The 25031-nt window shown below is 40.9% G+C and overlaps 1 protein-coding gene and 1 pseudogene across 1 annotated transcript in view; one reads left to right on the top strand and one right to left on the bottom strand.

The window, feature by feature from the left end:
• The window catches only part of LANCL3 (LanC like family member 3), a 121821-nt gene that overhangs the window by 13015 nt on the left and 83775 nt on the right, over window positions 1-25031 (top strand). The window lies entirely within an intron of this gene.
• Window positions 13017-13262, bottom strand: LOC147340142 (small ribosomal subunit protein eS27 pseudogene; annotated as a pseudogene).

A 25031-nucleotide genomic window follows, 5' to 3' on the forward strand; every position in this document is an offset into this window, starting at 1 on the left:
TTTGTAAGCAGCGGTGTGTTGTGCATTGCGCAAGTAAACCCGGAAGTTTGGCTTGAAATGACAGCAGGTTGGGGAAGCTAGATTTTTGTAAGCTGAGTCCAGTTCATAATTGCTTGATTATAGACATATCAGGAAATGGGGCACTTCCATGGGCTGTAGCTTAGATCCTTTGTTACTCTTGATCCGGAACCCTGTGATGGCTAAAAGGACATAAGAACTAGCACTACTTGATCACTTAGTGTCCACCCTGTCATGAACCCTTTCCATATATTATGTCATTTAGTACCAGTACTTAAGACTAGGCACCATATCATCCTCCTCCTCCCCAGTGAGGGAGCTGAGGCACAGAGAGGCTGTGGGACTTGTTCCAGGTTCCACCGCTAGTCAGCGGCAGAGGTGGGGTTCCATCCAACACAGGCTGGTCGCCAAATCTGTGCTTTCAATGAGCACTCTTCACACTTCAATGTGCACTCAGATCTCCTGGCGATCCTGTTAAAAATCAGGTTTTGATTCAGCAGATCTGGGGTGAGGCCCAAGACACTGTATCTCAACAAGCTCCCAGATGCTGCTGCTGCTGGTTCATTGAGCAGATTTGAGTAAAAACCTTGAAATCATTAATTTTTTGTCAATTTTATGGGATTGCCTGTGGACAGATTTCACTGATCCCTGCCCTGCCCCCCGCCCGCGCCCGCCACTTCATGATGTTCATCAGTTGGCCTTTTTACTGAAAGTGACTTCTTCCACAAATGCCAGAATATCAGCTCTCCAATTCATAGGTGCTGCTGAAGGACTTTTTGCAGGTTTAAGAACTCTGTTAACATCTATGAGTGAATGTGTGGATTTCCTTTTTTTCTGATAAATGTAATTTTACACTCTATATACAAATATGTTTTCTTTTTTTAGAATTCCTTTAAAGGCCCAAATAGACCATGTTCCAGCATTTGTAAATTATTTCATAGTAAGAGACACTTTATCATTCCCACATCAGATTGAAAACATGATGCTCTGATCATTTTTCAGGGCATGAATGGAACCACTCCTGTTTTAGAATCATTCAGTTAAATTTACCAATCTGACATAAAGGAGTGTTGCCCCAACTCTAAATTAAATGGAAGATGCTTAGACATTTCGTGGGTTTTTTTTTTTCTGATATAATGATTTAACACTCAGAATAAACTTGATTTCCTTAGAGATAACTTATCCCTTTTAATTAGTCCACTAATATACATTCCACTAAAAACTAAACTTATTACTTGTAATTATTTGGAGAGCATGGTTCATAATTTTCTTATTACTGAATAAATTGGGGAAATGTGGATAATAAAAGTTCTTTTAAATGTTCTGAATTATTTGTTTTGCTAGTGACCTGACCTCCCAGTGTTCCATGAGAAGGTGGTTTTAATGGAACTGCACTGTATTTATGACTTCTGAATGTGAAAATGACAGATTGTATTAATTTCTTATTAATTTGGCTAATTTCCTTTTCACTGGTTAATGAAAGATGTTTGTCTCTTGACTGGCTCCTACACAATGCACAGATTTCCTCTGTGTAGCAGAGGAAGAGCGTCCTTTAATATCCCCATGTGGAGATGGTCTCTTGGTAAACTGGCCAGCAGTCCATGATGTGTCCAAATTTTACTGATTACTCTCTGACCTACATTCACTAATTAAGTACAGTGCCTTGGATGTTGGTTTGAGTCACAGAAAAACATGTTTTTCTCATGCATTATTTACATATATCAAAGTACCTCTTATCTTTTCCTAGTTATTTTCTGTATGGATTTAGTTACTAAGGAAACTTACCAAGTTAACAGCCTTATTATTCCTGGGGTGCTAGCCACTTGAACAAATGGAATTTTCAAGAAGTCATTTGATCCATTCTTTCTTTTAGAAAGCTGAACAAAGAAGTGTTTTGTGTAAGGTCGCATTTCCTTTTCTGAACAGCTTTACCCATTCAACAACCCAAACAAATGAACGCCTTTGACACATTGAAGTGTGAGTGTTGCTACCTGGGCCATAAAGAAGCTGGTTCTCAGATGAGAGGCAGTCATAAAAGCTTCATGGCTGAGAACATCATCTAAATGAGAGGTGGCAAAACAAATATTGGTCATAGCATTATGTGCAGCTAGCTGTTACTGTGCCCATCTGCTGGTTCCATTGCTTTGCATGGAATGGATTCCTTATGCTCAGTGGTATATTGAAATCTGGTGTCCATGGCAACCAAAGCATCACCAATCCAAAGCAAGCACTGTGGGGACCAGCTGAATCTCCACTCCTACAATGACTTTAGAAGGGAGCCACATCCCTAACAGACTTTACAACTATCTAAGGCTGAAGAGTTCCAGTGATCCACCAGAAAGGAAGTATTGTTCTCGTGCACATTTCAGTAACATAATTTTGCTATTTAAAATGTTTCTTCTTTCTTTGTGAGGCAAAGAGAATTGCATGAGTTATCACCCATTGCAGCTGTTGAAATAGTTTAGCATCTCAATGAAGGCATTAAAAGATGATGGTTAAGAACAGGGCTTTCAGAGTCCCATAGCCCTGGTGTTGAATCGTGGCTCCATCCTGGTTGACCTTAGCCAAGTTACTTTATCATCTTTAAAGTTTGATCTCCTCATCTGCAAAAGGTAAGGTGAGCACCCCCTTCTTAGGTGTGGTAGGAAGATCCACTGAGAATATGTGTGTAACACACTTAGCAGAGGGGTCTGCTAGGCACATAGTAAAGACTCTGTGTAAGTCAGTCCTTGTTTTATTAGTATTTTGAATATTGTCATTAATGTGAAGTGAGATCTTCTGTGGACTAAATGATACAGGTGTGTTTTAGGGGGAAGTTTAGCCCATGTAATATTCCCTGTGGTGGTATTCAGAGCTGCTATGCCCCTGATCACAACAGCAAAGCTTTGAGATCTTCAGAGAGGCCATAAAGTGCTGGACAGAAATATTCTTTTCTCTGCCACATGGGAGATTAAGCTGAGCTGCTCAGAGAGATTATGTGTCAAAGTAAATTGAGTGGCTGGTCATCACCCCTGGAACCCGAACCTGTTCAAGTTGCCCTCTGCACTTTGGTTCCTCCAGGAAGAGGGTGTTCTTTTCTCTTTTTGCTAAGTTCAAGCTCTTTGAAGACTTAATCTAGGAAGTGGTTTTCCTGTGTCTGATTTGTGCTTCTCAGAGTAAATCACCTAATTGGCTTTATCAGCAGAGATTTGCTATGCAGGTTATGTTGGAATGTTTGTTTTTTTGCTCTCTTCCCCCCAGAATCTGAGGGGGAGATTCAAGGAGCTCTTTCCTGCTCTTAAATCCTCATCTGTGCTTCTAAAGATCATTTGCTTATATGGCACTAATTCAGAATTTCAGGCAAATTTCAGTAGTTGCCTCTCTGGTGAAGTGACAGTTTCAAATGAGTTTTCCTCAGCAAATGTTCCAGATCATGTACAGTCAGTAGCTTGTCTCAGCAAAGGATTAATACAATTAAGGATTCTTCCAAGTGTTTTTTCAGCTTCTGGGCCCAGAAATTATGTTTTTTCTTGCATTAGTGAACTTTTCTATTTGCATTTCAAGGCTGTGTCATACGTATATACTCACTGTCAGTTTTACAAACTTAAATCTACTCTTTAGCTTCTATTCATATTCATTTATGACATGATCTTGACATTTACAGCTACACTACTCTAATAGTAATGGAGTAGCAAATGGCAACCCACTCCAGTATTCTTGCCTGGACAACCCCATGAACAGAGGAGCCTGACAGGCTACAGTCCATGGGGTCACAAAGAGTCAGGTATGACTGAGTAACTGAACACATACTCTAATAGTAAAGGCATCATTATGATTTCTTCTTATCCCTAATAACTGAGTTGTTGTGTATACCCATTTAGTCATTTCAGTCGCTCAGTCATGTCTGACTCTTGGCAACCCCATAGACTGCAGCATGCCAGGCTTCCCTGTCCATCACTGACTCCCGGAAGTTGCTCAGACTCATGTCCATTGATTTGGTGATGCCATCCAACCATCTTATCCTCTGTCGTCCCCTTCTTCTGCCTTCAATCTTTCCCAACATCAGAGTCTTTTCCAATGAGTCAGTTCATCGCATCAGGGGCCCAAAGTATTGGAGTTTCAGCTTCAGCATCAGTCCTTCCAATGAATATTCAGGACTGATTTCCTTTAGGATTGACTGATTTGATCTCCTTGCAGCCCAGGGGACTCTCAAGAGTCTTCTCCAACACCACAGTTCAAAAGCATCAATTCTTCAGCACTCAGCTTTCTTTATAGTCTAACTCTCACATTCATACATGACTACTGGAAAAACCATAGCTTTGACTAGACGGACCTTTGTCAGCAAAGTAATGTCTCTGCTTTTTAATACGTGGTCTTGGTTGGTCATAACTTTTCTTGCAAGGAGCAAGCGTCTTTTAATTTCATGGCTGCAGTCACCATCTGCAGTGATTTTGGAACCCAAGAAAATAAAGTATAGCCATTAGTTCTGCCTAAAATCTCCAATACCCCAACAGCTGTCTCTAGGTCTGTGGCCTTTGTCTCCACGGGGGTCCATAGTATCTTTCCCAGATCTGTGGACGTAGGTCAGTGTTTCTCACACTTGAAAGTTTATGAGAATCCCTTGGAGGACTTGTTCCAGCCCCAAAGTTTCTGATTCAATGGATCTGGAGTCAGACTTGAGACTTTGCACTATGAACAAGTTTCCACTGATGCTGCTGCTTGTCTGGAGACTACATTTTTAGAACCACTACCTTATACTATACCCTTAACCTTGGCCAGACATCTCTGAAATGTGGGAACTGAGTGAAGGCTGTACAGTGGTAGTACCACAAACTTACCACCACCAGAAAATAACTCAAAAGATAGGACTGACTCTATGACAGGTACTGTGATAAACATATTATATCCATTTCAGGGGAGAATACTGGAACTTAGGTTCAGGAACTTGCCTGGCATACACAGCTGGGCAAGTAGTTGAACCCACATCTTCCTGATTACAGAGCTGCTTCTGGAGATTTAAGTCAGATAAGACTTCTGCATGATTTTCTACTGAGGTATTCATGGCCAAGAGGAGAGCGAGTTGTACCCCAAGACACCTGGAATGATAGTTTGAACTTGACTCTCTGAACTTCAAGGTGTTTTTGAAGTTTAACTTAAGAGTGAATAAAAATGGTGGTACAGGAGAGTGCTCTGCATCGATTCTGAAGTTCCAGAAGCCAGTTAGTCTCAGCTCAGCTTTGTCAGTTGCAACTTTGATAGGTCTTTTCACAGACCTGAGCAACTCGGTGATACTCTTAGGCTAGGCTCTCCAGTGAGGTGTGGATATACTTCATTCAGGAAGGACTCTCAGAGAAACCAGTATAGGAGTAGGGCAAACAGTGAAGAGTGGGAAGCCAAGCAAAGGTGTGATTTTTAGGCTGAGTTACAGCTTCCATCTCATTCTTTAAAGAACCCCAGAGGGGAGAGATAGCATCTCATAGTTTGTCCTGACTTGAGTCAAGCACTCCCACCAGCGTTTCACTACTAGATGGAGGTGTAATCTTCCTGGTACTTCCAGGCTTCTGGAATTGTGGGGCAAATGTGAAAAACAGAACTTTCTAGATTTAAGGGACCCCCTCCCCAGCAATGTTGGATAGAAAAAGAATAAAGAAAAGATTCTAAAGGCTTCTAAGAAGAAAAATAAAACTGCTTCCTTAAAAGGATTTGCACTGGACTTTCAGTAGCAACTTAAGCTACCCAACAGTGGAGCAAGGCCTCCTAAGTTCACAGAGAAAATTATCAACTAGAATTCTGTAGCAGCTAAAATTATCAATCAACTGTGAGAATAGAAAAAAATCTTTGCAAGTTCTCAAAAAAAAAAAACACACTTTTTTTTTTTTCTTTCAAAAGTGTAAGGCATAGGTAATTTTGCTTCACAGAATGTATTTAAAGAACTTACAGACCAGACGTTCCAAATGAAGCAACCACTGTCTGGAACACTGCAGGAGCTGGTAAAACATTTTTGAGGGAGGTCCATGGTGTTGGTGGAATGAACCAAGAAATAGGAAAGTATGAGATTTCAAAACCTGGAGCTCCAGTGCAGATGAGATCAGAAAACTTCAAGAGTGATGGTAAAGGACAGCCCAGAGTGAAGCTGGGTATCAAATCTTGAAGGAAGCCTAAGTACTGAAGCAGAGCTACAGCCAGGATGATGCTAAGAGAAAAATAATAAAATAGAATGGGTGAATTACCTGATATGCTTGGCTGTACCTAGAGGAGTTATGCAAGTTTGTCGGAAAGTTAAGGTGTGAATTTGGTATAGACAAAATAGAAAACCAAATAATATAGAAAGAAAAGGAAGTTATCTTGCAGGGGGAAGTAGAGGGAGAAAGGAAATACTAATCATTGAACATGGTTTTGCTTAATGAATATTGATTTAACCTGATACTGTTTTGGTAAAAAAAAAATGATACAATTATCTTGGGTGTTTGGGAAAGGAAACATATGTGTGGAGAGATTATAAGAGAGCTAAGTCTTCATCTTCCATGTTAGGAGATGAATAGATAACACCTTTAATGGAAAAGTCAAGAAATAGCTGTAAAAGTGTGTCATCTAATATTAAGATGAATAGCTTAAAAAAAGGCAAAAAAATATTTTCATTTTTTGCTGTGGATGAGGAGGGGTGGGACCGGAGCTTGATGTTATTTTAAGGAACTCCACTTTTTAAGTTATATACATGTATTGGGTTGACCAGAAAGCTCATTTGGGTTTTCCCGTAATGTGTTATGGAAATGCCTGAACAAATTTTTTGACCAACCTAATATTTCTTTGAGAAATATAAATACCAAGAACATAAGAGCTATTTTTCTTAATCTCACCTGTGCTTTTTAGCTGTGATTTCACCATATTCTCTTCTTCATAGTCTTATTCCTGCTTAGTGATTAACAAATGTTCTTAGAGAACATCTATGGAATATTACCTAATGATAGAAATAATGTCATTTATAGATAAATTTTGTCAGCATATTTCCTCATCAAAAGTGTGGCTTGATACATTCTTTATATTCTAATAAGTAATACTAAATTAGGATTTAATGACATTAGTTTGGCCGAATAGCTCTGTGTCATTTAAAATCTTCATATGGTGTAATTTAAATAGTTGTGCCTTTAAAAATATTCAGTAAAATAATGAATATCAGAGCTGTATTTATTAAACTTCTACCCAGAAAGGAGGGGAGATTCCAGTTAAAATAATTAAAAGTAAAAAGATAGATGGTTAGAATACAGTGAAGATTGGTGGAATCACATATATAAAGCAGAATAAGAATATAGTTTTGTTTGTTTTTCATGGCAGTGGCTCTAAGATGCTCCAAGATTCTATAATGCTTCCAAGTCATTGCAACCAGTCGTAACTAATAATTATATAGAACATTAAGTAGACTAACTACTTGTTACATAAGCTGTCTCGTTTAATTCTCACAATCTCTCTTCAAGTTAGATACTATTACTAATACTACATTTTCAGAACAGAAAATAGAAAACATTGCAGAGAGGTTGAGTAACTTCCCCAAGTATGTAGGGTTGAGAAGTAGGATAATGATAACATTTATTGCCCAAGCAGGATACTTTTGGTGGGAACCAGCCAGTTAAGATTCTAAGACGAGAGAGAGAAACCAAGACTTACCTGTGGGATTTATGATCCCCAGTTGATAAGGGATTGAGTCTTGTCTAGAACTCAGGTTTTTCTGCAAATTTGTGCTCTTTCTGCTACCTTGGGCTAGTGGTACCCTTTGTTGTTCAGTTGCTCAGTTGTATCTGACTCTGCAACCCCATGGACTGTGGCACACCAGGCTAACCTGTCCTTCACCATCTCCTGGAGTTTGCTCAAACTCATGTCCATAGTCGGTGATGCCGTCCAACCAGCTCATTCTTTTTCACCCCTTTCTCCTCCTGCCCTCAATCTTTCACAGCATTAGGGTCTTTTCAATGAGTCAGCTCTTTGCATCAGGTGAAAGTGAAAAGTGAAGTATTAGGTGCTCAGTCATGTCTGACTCTTTGCAATCCCATGGATTGTAGCCTGCCAGGCTCCTCTGTCCTTGAAATTCTCCAGGCAAGAACTCTGGAATGGGTTGCCATTTCCTTCTCCAGGGCATCTTCCCAACTGAGGGATTGAACCTGGGTCTCCTGCATTGCAGGCAAATTTTTTTTATGGCCAAAGTGTTGGAGCTTTAGCTTCAGCATCAGTCCTTCCAATGAATGTTCAATCCTTTAGGATTGACGGGCTTTGATCTCTTGGCTGTACAAGGGTGGTACCCTTCCTGTTAAATGAAATTCCCCATTCCCTAAATATACCAATAAATGTTAACTGATGAGTGGCAAATAGTTGTTTCTGTTCATTGAGAGAACCCTCGAGGCAGTGGGTAGACTGTCTGCATATCCATTCTGGAGTTTCAGGACCGAATCTGTTGCTGACTCCCACCCAAGATGCCACTCAGTAGCCCGAAAACTCAAAGAGAGGAAGTGTCTGGAAGGCATTCAGACACAGTTGACAAGTTCCCAAATAGAATATGATAGAAGAGAGAATTGGAGACAAGCATGGACAATTAAGCATGAGGATGGAAGTGGATGGCCAACTGTGAGAAGGATCCTTAGCAGGAAGTGCCTAATACCACCTTTGTTCCCTGAGTTTCTTTTGTTACTTTTCTCACAAGCCTTTTTTCTCAACGGATCCCTTTCCTCAGCACTTCTGGCTGCCCTTTTGGGTGTACTGTTCACTGCACATTTCATGTTTGTTTCCATCCTACACATTTCCCAGAGAGCCTTGCTTGCAGCAAGACTGCAGCAGCTCTAAGCTCTTCATCTCCACTCCCTTTTCACTAATACTGATCTGAATAATAGGCAGACCTGGCAAACAGAAGATTCCTAATACATATTTACAGAAGAGAGGAAGGGATGCACATGAACTGTTTTTAATTTCACAAAACTAAATAATCCCCTTTATTGGAGTCTCAAGAAGGGACAGCCCATGTTTTAAAAGGAGCTCCTATCAAAATGTGTTTTAGCTTTTCTGGGTCTGACAGCAGAGCTACTTAGGATCTTGGGATGAAATATTTGGTCGACAGGTTACTTGGTTGGTCATGAATTCTGTCACATTTTCATTCACCATCAGCCTCATGACAGCCAGTGGATGGTAAAATTCTACCACTTTTATGTTACAAAGTGAAAAATGTGCCCAGCTGATGACAGGTCAAAATGATCTGCTTGTGCATTTCTGTGCTGACACACAGAACTCTCTCATTGTTAACATTTAAGAGACCCTTTAGGAAACTCTATGTTTGGACTTGTATAGTTTCAGACATCTGAAATGATTTTTGTTTTTAAAGTAATCTGTTACTTTTATATTCATGCAGCTGATAAAGTCTTGTGTATGTTTCTCAATTTTTATCTCCATCTGTTGAAAACTTATATTCACTTTTGATAAATTAAACACTGACAGATATAGATATTCAGTTGTTAAGAATTCCTTTTTTGTTTGGAAGGAATTACGCTGTCCTACAAATAAGAACTTAATGTAGAAAACCGCTCCTTTAATTACATATTAAAATACTATTCCTCAAAAAACTGTTGAAGTAAATATTTATGAATAAAAATATGTAGAGGAATAGAAGAATCAAAGCCAGTTTACAGTAAGTATGCTTTTACTACAGCTAAGAAATGAGTACCTCATCACATCCTTCCTAGAGTGAATAAACAGATACCTGAAGAGATAATTAAATCAGAAATTAGAAGGAAGATGTACCCTCAGAATTTGTTTACAGCGTACAATGATTTAATATTTCTTTTCATTTTAGATAGCATGAGCTTTTAATTAGGTGGTACACAGTATGGGACAGCTGTTTCTGACTCATACTATTGAATATTGACCAACATATAAACAACTCCCTATCAGTTTTTTTAGCAGTCAGAGGAAAGCCCCCAGTTCTTGGTGCAGGTAACTTATTAGAGATTCTAACTAAAACTACTATGTAAATGGGTTTTGACATTTAGCTTTCAAGCTTGAGGCATTTTTTTTCATCAGGCAAGCTGTGTTCTACAAACCATTCAGTATGACGGTAATCCAAGTCTATGCCCCAACCAGTAATGCTGAAGAAGCTGAAGTTGAACGGTTCTGTGAAGACCTACAAGACCATTTAGAACTAAAACCCAAAAAAAGATGTCCTTTTCATTATAGGGGACTGGAATGCAAAAGTAGGAGGTCAAGAAACACCTGGAGTAACAGGCAAATTTGGCCTTGGAGTACAGAATGAAGCAGGACAAAGGCTAATAGAGCTTTGCAGAGAATGCACTGGTCATAGCAAACACCCTCTTCCAACAACACAAGAGAGGACTCTACACATGGACATCACCAGATGGTCAGTACTGAAATCAGACTGATTATATTCTTTGCAACCAAAGATGGAAAAGCAGTATACAGTCAGCAAAAACAAGACCAGGAGCTGACTGTGGCTCAGATCATGAACTCCTTATTGCCAAATTCAGACTTAAATTGAAGAAAGTAGGGGAAACCACTAGACCATTCAGGTATGACCTAAATCAAATCCCTTATGATTATACAGTGGAAGTGACAAATAGATTCAAGGGATTAGATCTGATAGACAGAGTGCCTGATGAACTATGGAGGGAAGTTCGTGACATTGTACAGGAGACAGGGATCAAGATCATCCCCATGGAAAAGAAATGCAAAAAAGCAAAATGGGTGTCTGAGGAGGCCTGACAAATAGCTATGAAAAGAAGAAAACTAAAAAGCAAAGGAGAAAAGGAAATATATACCCATTTGAATGCAGAGTTCCACAGAATATCAAGGAGAGATAAGAAAGCCTTCTTCAGTGATCAATGCAAAGAAATAGAGGAAAATAATAGAATGGGAAAGAGTAGAGATCTCTTCAAGAAAATCAGAGATACCAAGGGGATATTTCATGCAAAGATGGGCTCAATAAAGGACAGAAGTGGTATGGACCTAACAAAAGCAGAAGACATTAAGAAGAGGTGGCAAAAATACACAGGAGACCAATACAAAAAAGATCTTCATGACCCAGATAATCATGATGGTATGATCACTCACCTAGAGCCAGACATCCTGGAATATGAAGTCAAGTGGGCCTTAGGAATCATCACTACAAACAAAGCTAGTGGAGGTGATAGAGTTCCAGTTGAGCTGTTTCAAATCCTAAAAGATGATGCTGTGAAAGTGCTGCACTCAATATGCCAGCAAATTTGGAAAACTCAGCAGTGGCCACAGGACTGGAAAAGGTCAGTTATCATTCCAATGCCAAAGAAAGGCAATGCCAAAGAATGCTCAAACTACCACATAATTGCACTCATCTCACACGCTAGTAAAGTAATCCTCAAAATTCTCCAAGCCAGGCTTCAACAGTATGTGAACCATGAACTTTCAGATGATCAAGCTGGTTTTAGAAAAGGCAGAGGAACCAGAGATCAAATTGGCAACATCTATTAGATTATTGAAAAAGCAAGAGAATTCCATAAAAACATCTATTTCTGCTTTATTGACTATGCCAAAGCCTTTGACTGTGTGGATCACCACAAACTGGAAAATTCTTCAAGAGATGTTAATGCCAGACCACCTGACCTGGCTCTTGAGAAATCTGTGTGCAAGTCAGGAAGCAACAGTTAGAACTTGACGTGGAACAACAGACTGGTTCCAAATAGGAAAAGGAGTACGTCAAGGCTGTATATTGTCATCCTGCTTATTTAACTTATATGCAGAGTGCATCATGAGAAACACTGGGCTGGAAGAAGAACAATCTGGAATCAAGATTGCCGGGAGAAATCTCAATTACCTCAGATATGTAGATGACACCACCCTAATGGCAGAAAGAGAAGAACTAAAGAGCCTCTTGATGAAAGTGAAAGAGAAGAGTGAAAAATTTGGCTTAAAGCTTCATATTCAGAAAACTAAGATCATGGCATCTGGTCCTGTCACTTCATGGCAAATAGATGGGGAAACAATGGAAACCATGAGAGACTTTATTTTTGGGGGGCTCCAAAATCACTGTGGATGGTGACTGCAGAAATTAAAGATACTTACTCCTTGAAAGGAAAGTTATGACCAACCTAGACAGCATATTGAAAAGCAGAGACATTACTTTGCCAACAGAGGTCCGTCTAGTCAAGGCTATGGTTTTTCCAGTAGTCATGTATGGATGTGAGATGGAGTATAAAGAAGGCTGAGTGCCAAAGAATTGATGCTTTTGAACTGTGGTATTGGAGAAGACTTTTGAGAGTTCCTTGGACTGCAAAGAGATCCAACCAGTCCATCCTAAAGGAAATCAGTCCTGAATGTTCATTGGAAGGACTGATGTTGAAGCTGAAACTCCAATACTTTGGCCACCTGATGCGAAGAGCTGACTCATTTGAAAAGACCCTGCTGGCTAGGAAAGTTTGAAGGTGGGAGGAGAAGGGGACAACAGAGGATGAGATGGTTGGATGGCATCACCGACTCAATGGAGATGAGTTTGAGTAAACTCCGAGAGTTGGTGATGGACAGGGAGGCCTGGGGTGCTGCAGTCTATGGGATTGCAGAGTCGGACATGACTAAGTGATTGAACTGAACTGAAATTTAGCTTCCAGCGGAATCACCTTGGAAACCTTATTAAAACATGGGTCATTGTGCTTTACGTGGGTCTGGGGTAGAGTGAGAGAATTTGCACTTCTAAAAAGTTCCCAGATGATGCTGATGCTGCCATTCTAGGGACCACAATTCCAGAACCATTGCTCTAGACCACCATATTGCTGGAAGCAGAAAACTTGTCACCAAGGATTTTCAGCTTGGTCTGTAGGATGAAAAATCCTGATGGTCTTTTGGAAAGTTCCTGCTTCCAGTGATCACTTTTAAGATTTGTCTCTCTCTCTCTCCCTCTTTTTTTTCTTTTTTGTATCCAAAACGTGTTTTTTTTTTTTTTTTGTATCCAAAACGTGTTTATTGGGATAGTTCTGCATTCTTCTTGATACAGAGTACTTTTAGTGCTGCTTCTGTCTGAAGGAGTATCCTTTGTAGCCTTGCTTTTCCTCCTGTAGGCTGGCAGAGGACAGCAGAGCAGCCAACACACAAAACTGCTGTTTGTGCATGGCTAAAGATGGTGGTGATGTTATAGCATCCTGGGCACTTCACATCCATGAAACAGGAATTGGGGCTCTGCAACAGGCTCTTCTATGTTTCCTGTTCTCTTTTGGAGAGGGATACAGGAGATCCTTTGGGAGAGGCATGTTCTCATGGGGAGGTTGTCATTGCCGGAAAGCTTTTTTTCATTTCTTTTTTTTTTTTTTGGATGGGGACCAGTTTTGAAGCCTTTATTGAATTAGTTACAGTATTGCTTCTGCTCTTTTATGTTGGGCCCTAAGGTATGTGGGATCTTAGCTTCCCCATCAGGAATCAAACCTGCACCCACTGCATTGAAAGGTGAATTCTTAACTGCTGGTTTTCCAGGGAAGTCCCACTTTTTTTTTTTTTTTTTTTGAAGATTGTATTTGTTTAGAGAAGTTTTAGTTTCACTGGAAAATTGAGAGGAAAATACAGATTTCTGCACATACTCCCTGCCCTCACATGCATAGCCTCCCGCATTATCAACATTCCTCACTTGAATGGTGCATTTGTTACAACTGATGAAACAACATTGCCACATCATAATCACCCAAAGTCCGTAGTTTACATTTTGGTCACTCTTAGTTCACAATATCTTTCATGATTTCACTTTGTAAGTCGTATTCTGTTATTTCTGCAGTATCTCATTGATATTCAGTGTGGGAGGGAATTACACTTTTGTTTTAAGTGAATTCTGTGTAACTTGTCTAAACTTCATTTGTTTAATCTCCATTCCGTGGTGCACTGTTCAGAACATCACTGGCTTTCAGGGCTGTCACATTCAGTGTAGATGGCAAGATACTGATATATGTAATCATGTTTGATATTCACCCTCTCCTTACAAGAGCAAATGGACATTTTCTTTTTTAAGTAAATTGGTGCTATGATTAGGTGTAAATAAGCTCCCAGTTCTTTGGATAATGCCATTGACAATCCATTGACAGCATTCTTGGGTCTGATCAAATAGCACCAATGCCCAGAATAACCCTTTCCAGTGATATAAACCAGACCACACACCAGACTTCTGAGTTATTTGTGTTGCCTTGTTGAGGTGACAGAGGGAAGCATCTTTATGAAAAATCGCTATCGTATATCCATTGTGTAGTCACAGCAACAACTCTTGTTATCACTGTCATCTTGAAGAATATATATTAACCTCAGAGACCTTGATAAATGACCCTTTAGGGGGAAATTAATATCTTTAGGCGAGTCAAATATATTAATCATTGATGCCACGGACAGAGTAAATTTCCTTCTTGCTGCTGTGGCAAATACTGTAAATCCTTGCAAGGTCCACAGGCAACATTTATGGCCTTCTAAATACTGAGCAATGCCTGCCATTCACTGGAATGGGAGTAAGTAACATCTCCTGACCTCAGGTGTTCTAACACGTTAGGAAAATTGTCAAAATCAGTGCTTCTCAAGTTGTAATGTACCTGAATCACCTGGAGAACCTATTGAAGATCTGGGGCTTTCCCTGGTGGTCCTGCAGTTAAGAATCCACCTGCCAGTGCAGGGGACGTGGTTCAATCCCTGGTCGAGGAAGATCCCACTGAGCCCATGATCCACAACAAGAGAAGCCCACGCACCCACAGTGAAGATTAGCCCACACTCGCTGCCACTAGAGAAAGCCTGCATGCAGCAGCAAAGACCCAGCACGGCCAAAAATAATATGTGGGATGAGACCTAAGATTCTGCATTTCTTAGAAATTGTAGATGGTGCCAGTGTTCCACTGAGTGGTCCTTTGCTCAACACTTTTGAACCACCTGCTTTCATAGAGCATTCCTTTCTTATAGCCTAGCAAGTCCGGTCGGAGAAGGCAATGGCAACCCACTCCAGTACTCTTGCCTGGAAAATCCCATGGTTAGAGGAGCCTGGTAGGCTCCAGTCCATGGGGTCACTAAGAGTCAGACACGACTGAGTGACTTCACTTTCACTCTTCACTTTCATGCATTGGAGAAGGTAATGGCAACCCACTCCAGTGTTCTTGCCTGGAGAATCCCAGGGACGGGGGAGCCTGGTGGGCTGCATAGAGTCAGACGTGACTGAAGTGACTTAGCAGCAGCAGCAGCAAGTCCAGTACTGGTATAGCTCTTCACCCAGAAGCTCAGTCTGGTCACCTAAACACATTTCCCTCTTCTTGATGTTCTTTTAGTAAAAACATTTCTGCTTACTCTGTGGACAAGATTCATATCGGCAACTATTGCTTTTATGTCTGTGTCCTTTAAGAACTTTTTACCTTGGTGTTAGAAAGGTCAACTTCATTTTCATCAGAAAATGCTGTTGGGGGAATTCCTTGATTTCCCAGTGGTTAGGAGCACAGATTTCATCTCTGGTCAAGGAACTAAGATCCTGCAAGCCTCACAGTGCTGCCAAAAAAAAAAAAAAAAAATTGCTGTTGGGGGAAGAGTTGTCATGAATGTCCGATTAAAGGTAATTCCATAACACTGTGTTGTTGTTTAGTTGTTAAGGTGTGTCCAACTCTTCTGTGGCAACCCCATGGACTTTAGCCCACCAGGCTCTTCTGTCCATGGGATTTCCCAGGCAAGAGTAGTAGAGTGGGTTGCCATTCTCCTCTCCAGGGGATCTTCCCGACCCAGGGATCAAACTCAGGTCTCCTGCATTTCAGGCAGATTCTTTACCACTGAGCCACCAGGGAAGCCGCATAGGATTGTATGAGAGAGGCAAACCCCAAGTTCCAAGGAGAGACTTACGATGCAAACTCTGTGCTATGCCATTTAATGATGTTCTCAGAAGACCATAGCTTTCCTTTGTAAACTTCAGCTTGTGATCAGTGATCACTGGTGCATGACGCCAAGTACAGCTTTAATAAAATGGTTTCATTGCTGGCTTTGGTCTTGGGCGAAACAGGAGTGATGAAAGATACTGTTAGAGCCTGTATGGAGCCATCACTCAAATGGTTCTATTCCCAAGGAACAGACAAATTACCGTAACCTAACAGGGATTATTTTAAACAACGAAATCTGCTCAGATCTGAGGGTGGAAGCTGGATTCCTTTCCTGGCTTAATATATCTGTTACCAGTGCTGTTAGCTGTAGCTGATTGAAAACCTGACTATGGTGGTTTCAACAGATTGTTGTTGTTGTTGTTCTGTCATTCAGTCATGTCCAACTCTTTGTGATGCCATAGACTGCAGCATGCCAGTCTTCCCTGACCTTCGCCGTCTCCCAGAGTTTGCTCAAACACATGTCCATTGAGTCGGTGATGGCGTCCAGCCATCGCATCCTCTGTCACCCGCTTCTCTTCCTGCCTTCAATCTTTCCCAGCCTCAGGGTCTTTTCCAGTGAGTCGGCGTTGATTTCCTTTAGGATTGACTAGTTGGATCTCCTTGCAGTCCAAGGGACTCTCAGGAGTCTTCTCCAACACCACAGTTTGAAAGCATCATTTCTTCAGTGCTCAGCCTTCTTTATGGTCCAACTCTCACATCTGTACATGACTACTAGAAAAACCGTAGATTTGACTATATGGACCTTTGTTGGCAAAATGATGTCTGTGCTTTTTAATACACTGTATTCTAACATAACATATTCTAACATATAGCCATCTAACATCAGATGGCTGCTGGTATTGGTACAGTGAGTTGGTGATGTCAGGGACTTTCCCAGGTCATGGTTACAGAATCCGTGGGTAAGGTCCAGATACCATGTTTACATTCAAGATAGGAAGCAGAGAAAAGGCTGTGCTGAGTATGTCTCCACTGATCAGGGAAGCAAAAGCTGTCCAAGACATTTCCAAATTTCTCCTTGTATCTGTTGACCAGGACTGTTGTATGGCCACACACGGGAGACTAGGAAAGCTTGCCTTTATCTAGGCCACCTTGAAAACTGCTGGGGTTCTGAAGGGAGAAATGGATATTGGGTAGGCAACTAACTAAATTTCCCTGCCTCTATTATTCAACTTTGCTCTTTTTTTTCCCCCTGCAGAATCCAATATTCAGTACTAGGAAAGAGAGCGAGTGTCTGCTGCCAGTAGGGGATGGGTTTGGCAGAGGGAAGAAGCAAAGGTCAGCCTTTCAACGTCCAAACTCCATTTCCCCCCAGTGAGATAAGTATACAGATTGGGTTTTGAAGGCACAAACTGCACCTAAAATCAAAAGGAAAGGTAAACGGACATCACACTGTGCACGCAGAGTAGTTTGGAAATTCAACAACGGAATTTCCAAAGTCATAAATATGGTGGTACCCCTTATCCTGCAATGTCATTAGACAGTTCAAGTGTTAAACAGCTTGTGTTGTCAGCTTAGTGAATCCCTAATGATTTTGAAAGAAGACCTTGTAGTATTAATTATCATTAGTCTGCCTCTCTGGATACCCAGATTCTTGATAAGGAGCAGTTGATAAGGTCTTTTGATAAAGAATGAAGCAGCATGGAACGTGAACATCTTGGGGGTATTACATTCCTTTTAAAAATGCCCTTTAGACATTGATTCTTAAATAATGAGGGTCTTTCCAATGCTATTACTATATACTTCCTGTTGATTTTTAGATGACGTTTTGCATCAATTAGAGTTAATTAGACCTGCATTAGATTAGGGTTTTGCCCACTGTGGAGCTGGGTAACTGCTTTTTGCTGCTGCTTCTTCATTTAACCTTATTAAAATAATTTAGTTGCTAGGAGTTCATTCTTCTTTTAAAGAGGAAAGAAAATACAGTTTGGTAGGTGACAGAATGATGTATTTCTCTTTCTTGATTAAAAACTGTGTGTGTATGGCCAAGATCAGGCTTTTCAGCTTGGCTTTGTAACATTTTGAAGGTGATTGCTTTGTTTAATCCTCTGACTCTGCTTTATGCCTCTGAATTAGCTCGTACATTTTTATCTGTAACCTGGTCACTGGATGAAAGGGAATGATGATTTCTCCGTTGTGCAGATTTCAGAATTTGGAGGGGAAAAGTGTGATAAAAGACAACTTTGCATTTTGTTTCATATGCGTAAAGGATATAGAAGTGTTTCATGGATTCCCATAGAAAGTCTGGCAGAAGATGGAGGTTGGGAAGAGAGATGGATGGGCTTCTTTCGCTGTGTCTTAAAACAGGAGATTAGTTCTTCCAGAGAATTTCCTTTCGCCCTTTCCAAAATGAATGCAGAATAGCTTGTGTCAGGGTCTAAAGGCCGGTTGGGGTCCTGGTGGGATTGTGTGGCAGAGATGAGACAAAGTAGAGTTTTAGGATTTTTCACAAGAACCTCCTGGTAGATGGCCTGAACTCACTCACCCTTGGAGAAGTGAACATCACAGTGCTGGGCACTCACTTCACATGGGTGCCTCTAACCTTATTGACAGACTTGTAAGCATGACTCTCTCTTTTGTGTTGGCCTAGAATTTGGAACCTGCTTCCATCGTAGCATTTGACACTTTGTGTCCTGAGCTCTGACAGGGCTGAGAAGATTTCTTTCTTTCTTTTTTGTTAAGATTTTCTTTTTTTGATGTGGACCATTTTTGAAGTCTTTATTGAATTTGTTACAATATTGCTTCTGTTTTCTGTTTTGGATTTTTGGCCCTGAGGCACGTGGGATCCTAGCTCCCTGACCAGGGATCGAACCCACACTCCGTGCATTGGAGGGAAAGTTTTAACCACTGGACCCCCAGAGAAGTCCCTGAGAGCTCTTTGAGGGCAGACAAAGACCTCAGACTCCAGAGGACAAGGAGTGTGTTCTGTCTTGCTTTTCACAGTACATGGTACCAAGTAAATGGATGCAAGATTGAAGCAGCCCACTGCAGTGTTTCAATGTGAGTTTGTCTCTCATTTCATGATCCTCATTTTCATGGGGACATTAGGTCTGCTTTCACTGTACTTCTTTGGTGTCTAGAGAGTTCTTGGTATGGATTTAAAAGGCACTTGAGGGGGGCGGTCCTAAGAGTGGAGGAATAGGATGGGAGACCACTTTCTCCCCCATAAATTCATCAAAAGAACATTTGAACGCTGAATAAATTCCACAGAACAACTTCTGAATGCCGGCAGAGGATATCAGGCACCCAGAAAAGCAGCCCATTGTCTTCTAAAGGAGGTAGGAAAAATATAAAAGATAAAAAGAGAGACAGAAGAGATAGGGATGGAGATCTGTCCCAGGAAGGGAGTCTTAAAAAAGAGAGAAGTTTCCAAACACCAGGAAACACTCTCACTGGCGAGTCTGTGGTGAGCCTTGGAACCACAGAGGGCAACATAACTGGGAGAAAAAATAAATAAATAAATAAAACCCACAGATTACGTGCCCAACGATAACTCCCAGTAGAGAAGCAGCGCAGACACCCGCAGACGCCCGCATCCGCCACTAGCAAGCAGGGGCTGGGCAGTGAGGCACAGGCTGCATTGCTTACAGTAAGGACTGGGCCTGAATGCCCTGAGGGCAATCTGAGGGAACTAACTTGAGATAGCAAACCAGACTGTGGGATAGCTACCCTGCGAAAAGCCCTAACCTAAGACACCTCCAGGCCCACTCACAGAACAAAGGACTGAGCAGAGCTAGCCGGCTGCGGACTGGCACATCCCCCTCTGGAGACAGGCAGGCGAGGGCAGCCAGAGCCAGAAGGGGGCGGCCGTGATTATCTACCAAACTGCAAGCAGCCTTCGTTGCTAACCAAGACTTCTTGGGATTCTGGACGGTTGACATCCACCTGAGAAGGTGCACTGGTTGTACACCCAGAAAACTGAGTGGCAGGAAAGCAGGAGGCGATAAGTCGCAGCAACTGTGCTCACCAAACAACTGGTCACCTGAGCTGCTCAGACCTGGGAAGGGCTCAAAACGCTGGCCCAACCGAGTCTGCGCCTCTGAGGAGTACTGAGTACCTGAACCTGAGCGGCTTAGACCTGGGAAGTGCATGCAGCCCAGGGTCAGCCTCAGACAGTTCCCGGTAGAGCAACCTAGAGCCTAAGCAGTGTAGACAGGGAAAGCATACATGCCGTGAGTGGGGGCAAACCCAGTGTGGCTGAGACACTGCGAGCTCTCCCCACAGATGCCAGTGTTATTTGTTTGCAGCGTCTCTCCCTCCCCACGGCACAACTGAGCAAGTGAGCCTAAAAAAGTGTCCACCACCGCCTCCTTGTGTCAGGGTGGAAATCAGACACTGAAGAGACCAGCAAACAGCAGAATCTAAAACAGGGAACTGCTTTGGAAGTGACAGATGGAGAAGTCTTGAGGCTACTGTAAGAATAAGACTGAAAACCAGAGGCAGAAGGCTTAAGTCCAAATCCTGAGAACACCAGAAAACTCCTGACTCCAGGGAACATTAATCGATAGGAGCTCATCAAACGCCTCCATACCTACACTGAAACCAAGCACCACCCAAGGGCCAACAAGTTCCAGAGCAAGACATACCACGCAAATTCTCCAGCAACACAGGAACATAGCCCTGAGCTTCAATATACAGGCTGCCCAATGAGTCTCATAACTCATTACTGGACACTTCATTGTACTCCAGAAAGAAGAAATCCAGCTCCACCCACCAGAACACCGAAACAAGGTTCCCTAACCAGGAAACCTTGACAAGCCACCCGTCCAACCACACCCACAGCCAGGAAACTCCACAATAAAGAGAACTCCAAAAACTGCCAGAATATGGAAAGGCCACCCCAACACAAGATGAAGAGGCAGAGAAATACCCAGCAGGTAAAAGAACAGGGTAAATGCCCACCAAAGCAAACGAAAGAGGAAGAGATAGGGAATCTACCTGATAAATAATTCCAAATGATGATAGTGAAAATGATCCAAAATACTGAAAACAAAATGGAGTTACAGATAAATAGCCTGGAGACAAGGATTGAGAAGATGCGAGAAAGGTTTAACAAGGACCTAGAAGAAATAAAAGAGAGTCAATATATAATGAATAGTGCAATAAGTGAGGTCAAAAACACTCTGCAGGGAACCAACAGTAGAAAACGGAGGCAGAAGATAGGATAAGTGAGGTAGAAGAATGGTAGAAATAAATGAAACAGAGAGGAAAAAAGAAAAACGAATTAAAAGAAATCAGGACAATCTCAGAGACCTCTGGGACAATGTTAAATGCCCCAACATTCGAATCATAGGAATCCCAGAAGAAGAAGACAAAAAGAAAGACCATGAGAAAATACTTGAGGAGATAATAGTTGAAAACTTCCCTAAAATGGGGAAGGAAATAATCACCCAAGTCCAAGAAACCCAGAGAGTCCCAAACAGGATAAACCCAAGGCAAAACACCCCAAGACACATATTAATCAAATTAACAAAGATCAAACACAAACAACAAATATTAAAAAGCAGCAAGGGAAAAACAACAAATAACACACAAGAGGATTCCCATAAGGATAACAGTTGATCTTTCAATAGAAACTCTTCAGGCCAGGAGGGAATGGCAGGACATACTTAAAGTGATGAAAGAAAATAACCTACAGCCCAGATTACTGTACCCAGAAAGGATCTCATTGAAATATGAGGGAGAAATCAAAAGCTTTACAGACAAGCAAAAGCTGAGAGAATTCACCACCACCAAACCAGCTCTCCAACAAATGCTAAAGGATCTTCTCTAGACAGGAAACACAGAAAGGGTGTATAAACTCGAACCCAAAACAATAAAGTAAATGGCAATGGGATCATCAGATCAGATCAGATCAGTCAGTCAGTCGTGTCCGACTCTTTGCAACCCCATAAATTGCAGCACACCAGGCCTCCTTATCCATCACCAACTCCCAGAGTTCACTCAGACTCACGTCCATCGAGTCAGTGATGCCATCCAGCCATCTCATCCTCTGTCGTCCCCTTCTCCTCCTGCCCCCAATCCCTCCCAGCATCAGAGTCTTTTCCAATGAGTCAACTCTTCGCGTGAGGTGGCCAAAGTACTGGAGTTTCAGCTTTAGCATCATTCCTTCCAAAGAAATCCCAGGGCTGATCTCCTTCAGAATGGACTGGTTGGATCTCCTTGCAGTCCAAGGGACTCTCAAGAGTCTTCTCCAACACCATAGTTCAAAAGCATCAATTCTTCGGTGCTATACTTATCAATAATTACCTTAAATGTAAATGGGTTGAATGCCCCAACCAAAAGACAAAGACTGGCTGAATGGAAATGGAAACAAGAACCCTATATATGTTGTCTACAAGAGACCCACCTTGAAACAAGGGACACATACAGACTGAAAATGAAGGGCTGGAAAAAGATATTCCACGCAAATAGAGACCAAAAGAAAGCAGGAGTAGCAATACTCATATCAGATAAAATAGACTTTAAAACAAAGGCTCTGAAAAGAGACAAAGAAGGACACTACATAATGATCAAAAGATCAATCCAAGAAGAAGATATAACAATTATAAATATATATTTACCCAACATAGGAGCACCATAATATGTAAGACAAATGCTAACAAGTATGAAAGGGGAAATTAACAATAACACAATAATAGTGGGAGACTTTAATACCCCACTCACACCTATGGATAGATCAACTAAACAGAAAATTAACAAGGAAACACAAACTTTAAATGATACAATAGGCCAGTTAGATCTAATTGATATCTATAGGACATTTCACCCCAACACAATGAATTTCACCTTTTTCCCAAGCGAACACGGAACCTTCTCCAGGATAGATCACATTCTGGGCCATAAATCTAGCCTTGGTAAATTCAAAAAAATTGAAATCATTCCGAGCATCTTTTCTGACCACAATGCAGATTAGATCTCTTACAGGAGAAAAACTATTTAAAATTCCAACATATGGAGGCTGAACAACACGCTGCTGAATAACCAACAAATCACAGAAGAAATCAAAAAAGAAATCAAAGTATGCATAGAAATGAATGAAAACAAAAACACAACAACCCAAATCCTGTGGGACACTGTAAAAGCAGTGCTAAGGGGAAAGTTCATAGCAATACAGGCATAACTCAAGAAACAAGAAAAAAGTCAAATAAATAACCTAACTCTACACCTAAAGCAACTAGAAAAGGAAGAAATGAAGAACCCCAGGCTTAGTAGAAAGAAAGAAATCTTAAAAATTAGAGCAGAAATAAATGCAAAAGAAACAAAAGAGACCATAGCAAAAATCAACAAAGCCAAAAGCTGGTTCTTTGAGAGGATAAATAAAATTGACAAACCATTAGCCGGACTCATCAAGAAACAAAGGGAGAAAAATCAAATCAATAAAATTAGAAATGAAATGGAGAGATCACAACAGACAACACAGAAATGCAAAGGATCATAAGAGACTACTATCAGCGATTATATGCCAATAAAATGGACAACGTGGAAGAAATGGACAAATTCTTAGAAAAGTACAACTTTCCAAAACTGAACCAGGAAGAAATAGAAAATCATAAAAGACCCATCACAAGCACAGAAATTGAAACTGTAATCAGAAAGCTTCCAGCAAACAAAAGCCCAGGTCCAGACGGCTTCGCAGCTGAATTCTACCAAAAATTTAGAGAAGAGCTAACACCTATCCTTCTCAAACTCTTCCAGAAAATTTCAGAGGAAGGTAAACTTCCAAACTCATTCTATGAGGCCACCATCACCCTAATACCAAAACCTGACAAAGATGCCACAAAAAAAGAAAACTACAGGCCAATATCACTGATGAACATAGATGCAGAAATCCTTAACAAACTTCTGGCAATCAGAATCCAACAACATGTTAAAAAGATCATACATCATGACCAAGTGGGCTTTATCCCAGGGATTCAAGGATTCTTCAATATCTGCAAATGAATCAACGTAATACGCCATTAACAAATTGAAAAATAAAAGCCATATGATTATCTCAATAGATGCAGAGAAAGCCTCTGACAAAATTCAACATCCATTTATGATAAAAACCCTCCAGAAAGCAGGAATAGAAGGAACATACCTCAACATAATAAAAGCTATATATGACAAACCCACAGCAAACATTATCCTCAATGGTGAAAAATTGAAAGCACTTCCCCTAAAGTCAGGAACAAGACAAGAGTGCCCACTCTCACCACTACTATTCAACATAGTTTTGGAAGTTTTGGCTACAGCAATCAGAGCAGAAAAAGAAATAAAAGAAATCCAAATTGGAAAAGAAGAAATAAAACTCTCACTGTTTGCAGATGACATGACTCTCTACATAGAAAACCCTAAAGACCACCAGAAAATTACTAGACCTAATCAATGAATATAGTAAAGCTGCAGGATATAAAATCAACGCACAGAAATCCCTTGCATTCCTATACACGAATAATGAGAAAATAGAAAGAGAAATTAAGGAAACAATTCCATTCACCATTGCAACAAAAAGAAAAAAATACTTAGGGATATATCTACCTAAAGAAACAAAAGACCTATATATAGAAAACTATAAAACACTGGTGAAAGAAATCAAAGAGGACACTAATAGATGGAGAAATATACTGTGTTCATGGATCGGAAGAATCAATATAGTGAAAATGAGTATACTACCCAAAGTAATCTATAGATTCAATGCAATCCCTATCAAGCTACCACAGAGCTAGAACAAATAATTTCACAATTTGTATGGAAATCCAAAAAAACTCAAATAGCCAAAGCAATCTTGAGAAAGAAGAATGGAACTGTAGGAATCAATCTGCCTGACTTCAGGCTCTACTACAAAGCCACAGTCATCAAGACAGTATGGTACTGGCACAAAGACAGAAAAATATAGATCAATGGAACAAAATAGAAAGCCCAGAGATAAATCCACGTATCTATGGACACCTTCGGAGAAAGCAATGGCACCCTACTCCAGTACTCTTGCCTGGAAAATCCCATGGACGGAGGAGCCTAGTGGGCTACAGTCCATGGGGTCACAAAGAGTCAGACATGACTGAGAGACTTCACTTTCTCTTTTCACTGTCATGCATTGGAGAAGAAAATGGCAACCCACTCCAGTGTTCTTGCCTGGAGAATCCCAGGGACGGGGGAGCCTGG

Source organism: Bos grunniens, chromosome X, assembly GCF_055505025.1.
Source record: "Bos grunniens cultivar Pamir isolate PY7600 chromosome X, Bosgru_T2T1.0, whole genome shotgun sequence".
Classification (NCBI taxonomy): Eukaryota; Metazoa; Chordata; class Mammalia; order Artiodactyla; family Bovidae; genus Bos; species Bos grunniens.